The sequence below is a fragment of the Moschus berezovskii genome, chromosome 8 (assembly GCF_049115385.1).
Source record: "Moschus berezovskii isolate FMDL1 chromosome 8, NW_MosBer_1.0, whole genome shotgun sequence".
Lineage (NCBI taxonomy): Eukaryota > Metazoa > Chordata > Mammalia > Artiodactyla > Moschidae > Moschus > Moschus berezovskii.
Window position 1 is genome coordinate 101931950 of NC_142467.1, and position 11723 is coordinate 101943672.

Consider the following 11723-nt stretch of genomic DNA (forward strand, 5'->3'; position numbering starts at 1 on the left):
GCTACGGCTTCCGGGTTGCTTGTGCCGCCGCAGGGATCATAGAGATGAATGACTCCGGAGGCGTTTAGGTAACTCTGGCGCCTCCTAGCGGCCGGGCGGAGACAGCAAGGCGCTTACCCGCTACTCTGGCTACCGCCAGAGGGAGCCTCCCTGCCTCGGAAAATATATCTGGGCTGGGGAAGGGTGGACGTCACGAGCCTGGGGTCTTCTCCCACCCTCCCTGGGCGCCACTGGTCTCCTGCAGCTGGAGTATGAAGGACAAATACATTTTATATCATAATTTTAAAAAGTTTTATTCTAAAACATTCAACGTTTTCATAAGCGCTTGCACAGTTGCTGATGATATAATTAGTGAATATAAAAGGTTTAAATGAAATTACTTAAAATAAATATTTTAATTTAAATATACAACAGACTGCTCAAACTTCTGCACAGCTGCACTCATCTCACACGCTAGTAAAGTAATGATTAAAATTCTCCAAGCCAGGCTTCAACAGTATGTGAACCATGAACTTCCAGATGAAGCTGGTTCTAGAAAAGGCAGAGGAAGTAGAGATCAAATTGCCAACATCTGCTGGATCATCAAAAAAGCAAGAGAGTTCCAGGAAAACATCTTTTTCTGCTTTATTGACTATGCCAAAGCCTTTGACTGTGTGGATCACAATAAACTGTGGAACATTCTGAAAGAGATGGAAATACCAGACCACCTGACCTGCCTCTTGAGAAACCTGTACGCGGGTCAGGAGACAACAGTTAGAACTGGACATGGAACAACAGACTGGTTCCAAATAGGAAAAGGAGTACGTCAAGGTTGTATATTGTCACCCTGCTTATTTAACTTATATGCAGAGTACATCATGAGGAACGCTGGGCTGGAAGAAGCACAAGCTGGAATCAAGATTGCTGGGAGAAATATCAATAACCTCAGATATGCAGATGACACTACCCTTATGGCAGAAAGTGAAGAGGAACTAAAGAGCCTCTTGATGAAAGTGAAAGAGGAGCGTGAAAAAGTTGACTTAAAGCTCACCATTCAGAAAATGAAGATCATGGCATCTGGTCGCATCACTTCATGGCAGATAGATGGTGAAACAGTGGAAACAGTGGCTGACTTAATTTTCCTGGGTTCCAATATCACTGCAGATGGTGATTGCAGCCATGAAATTAAAAGACACTTACTCCTTAGAAGGAAAGTTATGACCAACCTAGACAGCATATTAAAAAGCAGAGACATTACTTTGCCAACAAAGGTCCATCTAGTCAAGCCTATGGTCTTTCCAGTGGTCATGTATGGATGTGAGAGTTGGACTATAAAGAAAGCTGATCACCGAAGAATTGATGCTTTTGAACTGTGGTGTTGGAGAAGACTCTAGAGAGTCCCTTGGACTGCGAGGAGATCAAACCAGTGCATCCTAAAGGAGATCAGTCCTGGGTGTTCATTGGAAGGACTGATGTCGAAGCTAAAACTCCAATACTTTGGCCACCTGATGCAGAGAGCTGACTCACTGGAAAAGACCCTGATGCTGGGAAAGATTGAGGGCAGGAGGAGGAGGATGAGATGGTTGGATGGCATCACCGACTCAATGGATGGGTTTGGGTAAACTCCAGGAGTTGGCGATGGACAGGGAGGCCTGGCGTGCTGCGGTTCACGGGGTCACAAAGAGTCAGACATGACTGAGTGACTCACTGAACTGAACTGAGCAATACACTATTTGTAAACTGAGGTAGTTTTTTTTTAATAACTTTATTTATTTGGCTGTGCCAGGTCCTAGTTGCAGCATGAGAACTCTTAGTTGCAGCATGTAGGATCTAGTTCCCTGATCAGGGAACAAACCCAGGGACCCTGCATTGGGAACACAGAATCTTAGCCACTGGGCCATCAGGGAAGTTCCTATTAAACTGAGCTTTTAAATAAATCCTATTGAACACTTTGTAAAAATGAAGCAAGTTGTGATTCTAGTATTCCACTATTTGCCACTGTAAAGAATTGGTATTACATTTCACATCTGTTAGATTAGTGCTTCTACATGTGTGTATTAAAAGTATTTTAAATATACACACATATATTTTTGTACATATATTATAAACACACACACATATATATTGCTTAATACTTCTTGGCCAAATGCTGCCAAATCCTTCTTGGCCTCCATGTACAGCTGTAGCAAATGCAAATGATGTGTTAATTTGTTACTATCTCTGGAGTCTCAGCACAGGACTGGAACACAAAGGAAAAGATTCTCACTGGATGCTTGGCAGTGTTGGGAAATGATACTTGGCTGTGCAGGATTAGATTAGATTTCATTTGACAAGGTGCTGTGGGTTGAACTGGCTTCCACCTTCTGATCCCCCACCTCCCGCCAAATATATGTTGAAAACTTAACCACGGGGAACCTGTGAATGTGATCTTACTTGAAAACAGGGTTTTGCAGATGCAATCAAGTTAAGATGTGGTCATGACAGACTCGGGTGGGTCCTAATCTGATGACTGATGCCCTTCTTATAAAAGGGAAATGTTTTAAATGGTAATTTGTGTGTTTATTTATGGCTGTGCAGGGTCTCCCTTGCCGTGGGCTTTTTCTCTAGTCACAACAGTTGTGGGGCACAGACTTCTCATTGCAGTGGCTTCTCTTGTTTCAGAGCGCAGGCTGTAGTGGGCATGGGCTTTGATACTTGCAGCTCCCAGCCTCTAGAGCACAAGTTCAGTAGTTGTGGCATATGGGCTTAGCTGTTCCTCAGCGTGTGGGATCTTCCTGGACCAGGGATCGAGCCCATGTCTCCTGCTTGAAGGGGGGATTCTTTACTACTGAGCCACCAGGGAAGCCCTAAGGGTGAAATGTGGTAGCAGACATACACCCAGAACATCATGTGATGCTGGAGGCAGAGGCTGGAGTGATGCATCTAGAAGTCTGTGAACACCAAGGATCCCAGGCCAGGAAGGCTCTTTCCCCAGAGTTTTGGGAATGAGCACGGCCCTGCTCACACCTTGTTTTGGACTTTCAGCCTGCAGAACTGTGAGACTATAATTTTTTTCTTGTTTTAAGTCACCTGCTTTGTGGTACCTTGTTATGGCAGCCTTAGGACATGGAGACACACGATCATTTGTCTTTTCTCTTACCTAAACTTGGTTCATTGGTTTAGTTGCTAAGTCATATCTGACTCTTGCGACTCCATGGACTGTAGCCCACTAGGTGCCCCTGGCCCTGGGATTCTCCAGTCAAGAATACTAGAATGGGTTGCCATTTCCTTTGCCAGGGGATCTTCCTGACCCGGGATTCGAAACCACAGCTCTTGCATTGCAGGCAGATTCTCTACCAACTGAGCCATCAGGGAAACGTAACTAAACTAAACTTGTCTAGTGCCTAAATCCTCCTCACATTCCTAAGCAGCCTGTTTCCAGCATTGGCAGATGCACAACCACATTCACACCCAGGAGGGCCCTCCTGGGGCCTGAGTGACATTGATATCAAGACATGTCATGTGGTTTTTGTTTGTTTGTTTTGTTTTTTGGCCACACGGAGGCATGCAGGGTCTTAGTTCCCTGACCAGGGATCGAACCTGTGTCCCATGCAGTGGAAGCACAGAGTCTTAACCACTGGACCATCAGGGAATTCCCATAGATGTCATGTTTAGAGTTATGGTTGCTCTATGCAGGTTCCTTTGCAAGATCTCAGGTGACAGCAGCCTCGTGATTCTTCAGTGCGTTGGTTTTGTGTTTGTAATACGTGTGGTTCTCTAAAGCAAGCCAGATCCCTCCACTTGGGCCAAGGGGCTTTCCTCTATGTGAGAGAACAGGTGTCCTGGATTAGAATGCTAGTTGTGTGGCCTGGGTGAGTTTACTGAGCTTTTTTGTAAGATGAAATATCAATTTTTATGTGGCGACATTAAATGTGTTAATTATGTGAAGTACTTACCGCAGTTCTTGGCATGTTGTTTAGTCACTCAGTTGTGTCCGACTCTTTTGTGACCCCGGGGACTGTAGCCCACCAGGCTCCTCTGTCCACGGGATTTCCCAGGCAAGAATACTGGAGTGGGTTGCCTTTCTTTCTCCAGGGGATCTTCCCCTCCCAGGGATCAAACCTGCATCTCCTGTACTGGCAGGCAGATTCTTTACCATTGAGCCATGAGGGAAGCCCAGTTCTTGGCACAGCATTAGATAAGTGTTATATTACTACTGCATCTTTCTTTTATGAACAGCTGCATCAGACCTTGAGGACACAGAGGTGAAGAAGATGAGAGTGGGGCTGGATGGGGTCTGTCTCCATGCACACTCAGTCCCACGGGGGCTTTAAATGCGACCTGCAGCAGGCTGAATCATGGTCCCCCAAAAGGTATGTCCATACCCTAATCTTGGAAACCTGTGAATGTGATCTTATTTGGAAAACATTCCTTTGCAAATGTAATTAAGGACCTTGGGATGAGATTGTCTTGGATTAATTTAATTCAATTTAATTTAATTCTTTGGCTCCAGGGACTTCCCTGGTGGTCCAGTGGCTAAGACTCTTTGCTCCAATGCACGGGGCCTGGGTTCGATCTCTGGTCAAGCAACTAGATCCCACGTGCCACAAGTAAGGATTCACAAGGCCTCAACTAAGACCAAATAAATAAATAAATATGAAAAAAAATCTCAGGTCACTTTTCCCTTGCTCCCCAAGCCTCAGCTGTTTCTTATAAATATCCTGAGCCCCTTCAGGGAGGTGGGTTTGAGATTGGCTCCCCCTTCTCCTTGCTTGGCTGCCTTGTGAGTAAACCCTTTCTCTGCTACAAATCTTGGTGTTTCAGGCCTGGCTTGCTGTGTGTCAGGCAAACAAACCTAGTACAGTAGCACAAGCTGTAGAGGACAGTGCGATGGGTGACTGAGACTGCCTTTCCAGGGCTACCTGAGACCTGTCTCCAGAACGCGGCATAGATGTGTGATTCCTGTGCACTTCCTGACTGCAGGGGGCAGCATTCACACTCTGGTCTTCCTGAATGGCGCTCCTGGAGCTGGGCAGTGCACAACCTCCACAGCTGTACCAGGCCGTCCTGTTCTGTGTGTCTCCTCCGACTCCCTTTCTCTGTGTGTCAGCTGCTCATTCAGAGGCCAGAGCAGGAAGGAGACCCAGAGAGGCAAAGCACGTACCCAGCTCATCTCCCTGTGTGACCTTGGGAAGTGACTTCCCTTTCAAAGATGCAGTTTACTCACCTGAAAAATGGGTCCCTACTAAACAGCTCCTCCCCACTTCATGATTTTATTTTCCTTGTTACCACTTAGCACCCTCTATGAGTCTGAGTGAACTCTGGGAGTTGGTGATAGACAGGGAGGCCTGGTGTGCTGTGATTCATGGGGTCGCAAAGAGTCGGACACGACTGAGTGACTGAACTGAACTGAAGTGAACTGAACCTGAGGTCCATTTGACTTATTTATCTTGTTTCCTGTTGGTCTCTTCTCTTGAATATCGGCTCTGAGGAGCAGGGAATTTTATCTCATTTGTTCACTGCTGTATTCCTGGAATACAGGAATGGAACTGACATACAGTAGGTGCTTAGTAAGTAGTTGGCAAAACCAACACAGGGATAAATGAACAGGGTGGTATGGAGGAGTCAGTTTGATGGCTGTGTGAAAAGTTTCCTGTCAGGCACCTAGGATGTGCCCCAAGCACACCCACTACTATTATCTATCAAAGTGTTTATTAACTTTTTCTATGTAAAACATTTTCTATTTTTTTTTTTTTTGGGTGTTCATTGGAAGGACTGATGCTAAAGCTGAAACTGCAATACTTTGGCCACCTCATGTGACGAGTTGACTCACTGGAAAAGACTGATGCTGGGAAAGGTTGGGGGCTGGAGAAGGGGACGACCGAGAATGAGATGGCTGGATGGCATCACCGACTCTGTGGACATGAATTTGAGTGTACTCCGGGAGTTGGTGATGGACAGGGAGGCGTGGCGTGCTGTGATTCATGGGGTCGCGGAGAGTCGGACACGACTGAGCGACTGGACTGAACTGAACTGAACTGAAGCAGCGTATTGGATCTCAGTTCTAGGACCAGGGATAGACTCCCCGCCTCCCCGTGCTGGAAGTGCGGAGTCTAAACCACTGGACTGCCAGGGAAGTTCCATCACTCTTATTATTTTAATTTGGCGCTCACTCTCTAACTAAAAGGCCCCCCAGAGGGGGCTCCCACGACCAGTCGTCTCACTAGAGAATGAAGAGGTCCAAGTGAGGCGGTGGGGGAGGTGGCGGGGCCGTGACTCTGGACCATTCTGTCCTGCAGGCCCAGGACTCAAATGTTTCAGCCTGGCCTGTCTACACGCAGAGCTGGAGACCTGCGCGGCATCGTATTAGAGTGGGTGCGGTATTAAGGGGTGAGGGAGGGGCCGGGCCTCAGTCACCCGTGCCCCACAGCCTTCCTGTTATTTTTTCCCTACCAGCTATCTCTCGAGGAGAGTTTGCGGTGTTCCCCGCCCGTGTTCCCTGCATCGCGGCGCACAGCTTCCCCGCCCCTCCGGCCCTCTTCCCCACCCCGGCCCCTCGGCCCGGGCAGGGGCCCTGTTAGAACTGTGGGCAGGGCGGCCTCAGAGGCGCCAGGTGGGGCCAAGGTTGGGGAGAAAATTCTGGGTGAAGTCTGAGCCTCGCCTCGGTCCGCTGGATGGGAGATCGGAAGCTCCGCGTAATTCAGTTCCGGAGGAGGAGGCGAAATAAGTCCCTGGGGAAGCGGTCCCTCAGTTTGATGGGCGCGTGAAAAGCGCTTCCTGCCAGGCACCGAGGAGACGCCCAAGGCCGACCAGATGGGCGCCTGTACTTGTAGCCAAATAAGGTCAGAGCATCCGGTCCCATCACGCCCCATCACTTCACGGCAAATAGATGGGGAAAAAGTGGAAACAGTGACAGATTTTACTTTCTTGGGCTCCAAAATCCCTGTGGATGGTGACTGCAACCACAAAATTAAAAGACACTTGCTCCTTGGAGGAAAAGCTATGACAAACCTAGACAGCGTATTTAATGCAGAGACATCACTTTGTTGACAAAGATCCGTGTAGTCAAAGCTATGGTTTTTCCAGTAGTCATGTATGGATGTGAGAATTGGACAATAAAGAAGGCTGAACGCTGAAAAATTGATGCTTTCGAACTGTGGTGCTGGAGAAGACTCTTGAGAGTCCCTTGGGCAGCAAGGAGATCAAACCAGTCAGTCCTAAAGGAAATCAACCCTGAATATTCATTGGAAGGACTGATGCTGAAGCTGAAACGCCAATACTTCGGCCACCTGATGTGAAGAGCCGACTCAGTGGAAAAGACCCTGATGCTGGGGAAGATTGAGAGAAGGAGGAGAAGAGGGCGACGGAGGACTAGATGGTTGGATGGCATCACTGATTCAATAAGCATGGGTTTGAGCAAACTCTGGGAGACAGTGGAGAACAGAGGAGCTTGGCGTGCTACAGTCCATGGGGTTGCAAAGAGTCAGACACGACTTAGGGACTGAACATCAACAACAGTTGTCGCATGAGCTGCCCGGGGATTCTGTTGCCTCCATGAAGGAGCCTGGCTGATAGTGGAGGAATCAGTGATCCTGGGGGGTGCCTGACTTTAGTCAGGGCTTGGTAGGCTGGACGGTCACTCATTCATTCAATAATCATCTTATTGGACACCTAATGTGTGACAAGATGGTGATAACTGTTGAGGAAAAACGTAGTGGATGGAGTGTATGAAGAAGGGCAGTCTTGGAACTTGAGTTTTATAAAGTCTCACTGAGAAGGAGACATTGGATCTCAGACTTCCAGTTTCTGCAAGACACCAGAAGCTGGCTGTCCTCAGGCCTTTGCTCTGAATTGAATGCTTTTTCTCCAAATATTTACAGGGCCTTCCCCCCCGCCTCCTTCTGTGGATTTCAATTGTCAGGTGTTTCCTGATCACCTTCTCTTCCTCTCCTCCTCACCACTTCCTCCTCCTCTTTCTCCTCCCCCTCCCGCCTTCTTCTTCTTTATAAATTTAGATATAATTGACATGGGCTTCCCAGGTGGTGAAGTGGTGAAGAATCTGCCTGCCATTGCTGGAGACACAGGAGACAGGGATTCGATCCCTGGCTTGGGAAGCTCACCTAGAGAAGGAAATGGCAACCCACTCCAGTATTCTTGCCTGGGATTATCCCATGGACAGAGGAGCCTGGTGGGCTATAGTCCGTGGGGTCTTAAAGAGTCCAACATGACTGAGTGATTGAGCATGCACATGTAATTGACACATGATAGTATATTAGATTTTTGTATAAACATAATGATGTGATATTTGTATACACTGTGAAATGATCACTGCATAAAGTCTAATTAACATCCATCCATAACAGCACATAGCTACACTTCTTATTTTCTGGTAATGAGAACTTTTAAGAACTGCTTACTCAATGAAAGTGATATTATTTCAAGGCATGGATGTGCTATACTGTAACACACATAAGGAGGTGTTTATAGACACGTAAAAAATGTGGTTCTAAGAGTGCTAATTGTTCAGCAAGATTAGAAGGGCAGTACATCAGTAAATGATGTGCAGACCATTTTTTATTGCATGGAGAAAGAAAGTGAAAGAAAATATTAGTCACTCATCATGCCTGACTCTATGAGACCCCATGGACTGTAGCCCACCGGGCTCCTCTGTCCATGGAATTTTCCAGGCAAGAATACTGGAGTGGGTAGCCATTCCCTTATCCAGTGGATCTTCCTGTCATAGGAATCAAACCCAGGTCTCCTGCGTTGCAGACAGATTCTTTATCTTCTGAGCCACCAGGGAAGCCCATTGCCAGTAGAAGTATATTTAAAAACTCATGTATAAAAATGTATTTGGGGGGACTTTCCTGGTGGACCAGTGGTTAAGACTGCAGACTTCCAATGCCAGAGGCACAAGTTCAATCCCTGGTGGGGGAACTAACATCCCACATGCCACATGGTGTGTCCAAAAACAAAGAATCAAAAACCAAGTTTTTTGAGTGTTCCTTGCTCATCCAGTTGTGAACAGTTTTACTTTAGTGAATTGATATGCAGATAATTCTGTAGTGCATGTAGAGAAATGTCTGGAAACGCAGGTAAAACAGATGTTCCTATGAGTGTTACTTGAGGAAAAAAGAAAAGAAAAAACATCTACTCTCTTACCCAGACACCACCTTCTACTTCTTTCTTCTTCACCTTTCTGTGCCGTGCACCTGTGGGATCTTTGTTCCCCAACCAGGGATTGAACTTTGGTCACGGCAATTGGAGTCCTAACCACTGGACTGCCAGGGAACGCCCCTGATTAAGAAGGAACACCTGAAACATGTGTTTAATTCCCTACCTTTCCCTTAGCACTGCTTTAGTTACACCCCACATATTTTTGTATGGTGTGTTTTCACTTTTATTTAATGAAAGATATTTTCAGGTTTTGACTTTGCGTTTGACTCTGCGGGTGAGATTTAATTTCTAACTACTTGTGGATTTTCCAGTTCTTGTTCGGTGATTCCTAGTATAGTTTGGTTCTGGTCCAAGACCATGTTTTGTGTGATCTATCCTCGGTGCTGTTCCTTACTGTTGCCACGCACCCCACCCCTGTGCACACTTGATTCCTCTTGCCTGCTTTATTTTTCTTCTTTCTTCTGCTTATACCTATCTGACAACATTCCTAAGACATATTTTTTATTGAAGTATAGTTGGTTCACAATATTATACTAGTTTCAAGTGTACAACATAGTGATTCAACATTTTTATAGATTTTACTCCATTTAAAGTTATAACAGAACTTCCCTGTTGGTCCAGTGGCTAAGAATTTGCCTACCAATGCAGGGGACACAGGTTCGATCCATGGTCTGGTAAGATCCCACATGCCTCGGGGCCACTAAGCCCGTGTGCCACAATTACTGAGCCTGAGCTCTCGAGCCCTTGAATGCCACTCCTGAGCCCAAGCGCTGCAACTGTTGAAGTCCATGCACCTAGAGCCTGTATATCACAAGAGAAGTCATCTCAATGAGAAGCTTGCGAACCACAAGGAAGAGTAGCCCCTGCTCACTGTAATTAGAGAAAAGTTCAAGCAACAACAAAGATTCAGTGCAGCCAATAAAAAAAAAAAATTACAAAATACTGGCTGTATTTCCCAATCCTGTACAATATACACTTGTTGCTTATTTATTTTATTCATAGTAGTTTCTATCTCTTAATCCCTTACCCCTATCTTGACCCTCTTCTCTTCGTTCTCCCTGCTGGTGACCACTAGTTTGTTCTCGATACAAGATACCTTATTAATTTATTTTATTCATTATCTCTACTCTCAAGACTCTTGAAAGTCCCTTGGACTGCAAGGAGATCAAACCAATCGGTCCCCAAAGAAATCAACCCTGAATATTCATTGGAAGGACTGATGCTGAAGCTGAAACTCCAATACTTTGGCCACATGATTCGAAGAGCTGACTCACTGATTTATGATTCCCAGCAGAAGTCAACAAGCTGACTCACTGACATGCTGGGAAAGACTGAAGGCAGGAAGAGAAGGGGGTGGCAGAGGATGAGATGGTTGGATGGCATCACTGAAGGAAAGTTACACGGCTCAAAACAGCCTGGAGCTAAAACTCCCCTCCAGGTCCTCCCCACCATTCTAAGCAAAGCAAAGAGCTGTCTCACCCGAGGGAAAAAAAAAAAGGACATTAAGGTTGGTTACGCCCAGCTCCCAACCGGTCCAGCCTCTGGCCATCTCCAGAATTCCTTGCCCCAGCCCTTTGAGAGATAACCACTCCGAACAACCTTGGAGAAGAGCAGGCCGTAGATTTCCACGTATATGACTATATATACTTACTCTTTTCTTGGGTCAGGGCAGCAGCTCACTAATCTGACGGCTGCCCCTTCTCGCCTCATTAAAGGTGATCTGTTCCTGTAAAGTGCTGGTCTCATTCTTTTTCCAAACCTCGCCTTCTCTAACTCCTTTACCCTACATTTACCAACTCAATGGACATGAGTTTGAGCAAACTCTGGGAGATAGAGAAGGACAGGGAAGTCTGGCGTGCTGCAGTCCATGGGGTCGCAAAGAGTCAGACATAACTTAGTGACTGAACAACAACTCCTCCCACGGGCAGGGATTTTTTGCTGTTATTGTCGTTCACCAGTGTCTCCCTAGTTCCTAGAACAGAGCCCAACATGTGGTGGGTCAATACACAGCTGTTGAATGGATAAATGAATGGACAAATGTTGAATGGATAAATGTTCCCCATTTCCACTGGACGTATCAGGAGACCTTTGCTCAGAGATGTTCTACTCCCCTGAAGTCACACAGCAAGAGGCACAGAGCTGGGTCAGCCTGGGCCCATGGCTTTACATTATACCCAGTTGATGGGACTGGATTTCACTATCAGTTCCTGCATACCTACTGTGTGTCAAGTCTCAAGGCAGGACCTCGGCTGTCCGGGCATCACCCTCGCATAGTGAGACTGTCCAGCCTTCACCTTACTTGCCTTCCCCAGGCTCACACACCTTAAATGATGCTCTTGATGGCCAGAGATTCTTTCCGTCCTCTTGGCTGGTGCCTCCAGCCCATCGCTTCCTTACCCCTCCACCCTGACGCCCCTTATCCATCTGGAATCTGATTCTCATTGCCCAGTGGGTATTTGCTGGGCAGACAGGGTCTTCCTTCTCAGGTGAACCTCCATTTCCCCATCCGTAGAATGGGGACAGCACACCTACACCTCCGGTAGATGGGAGAGGTTCTGTGTGTGACATCATGGCAACAGGATAAAGTC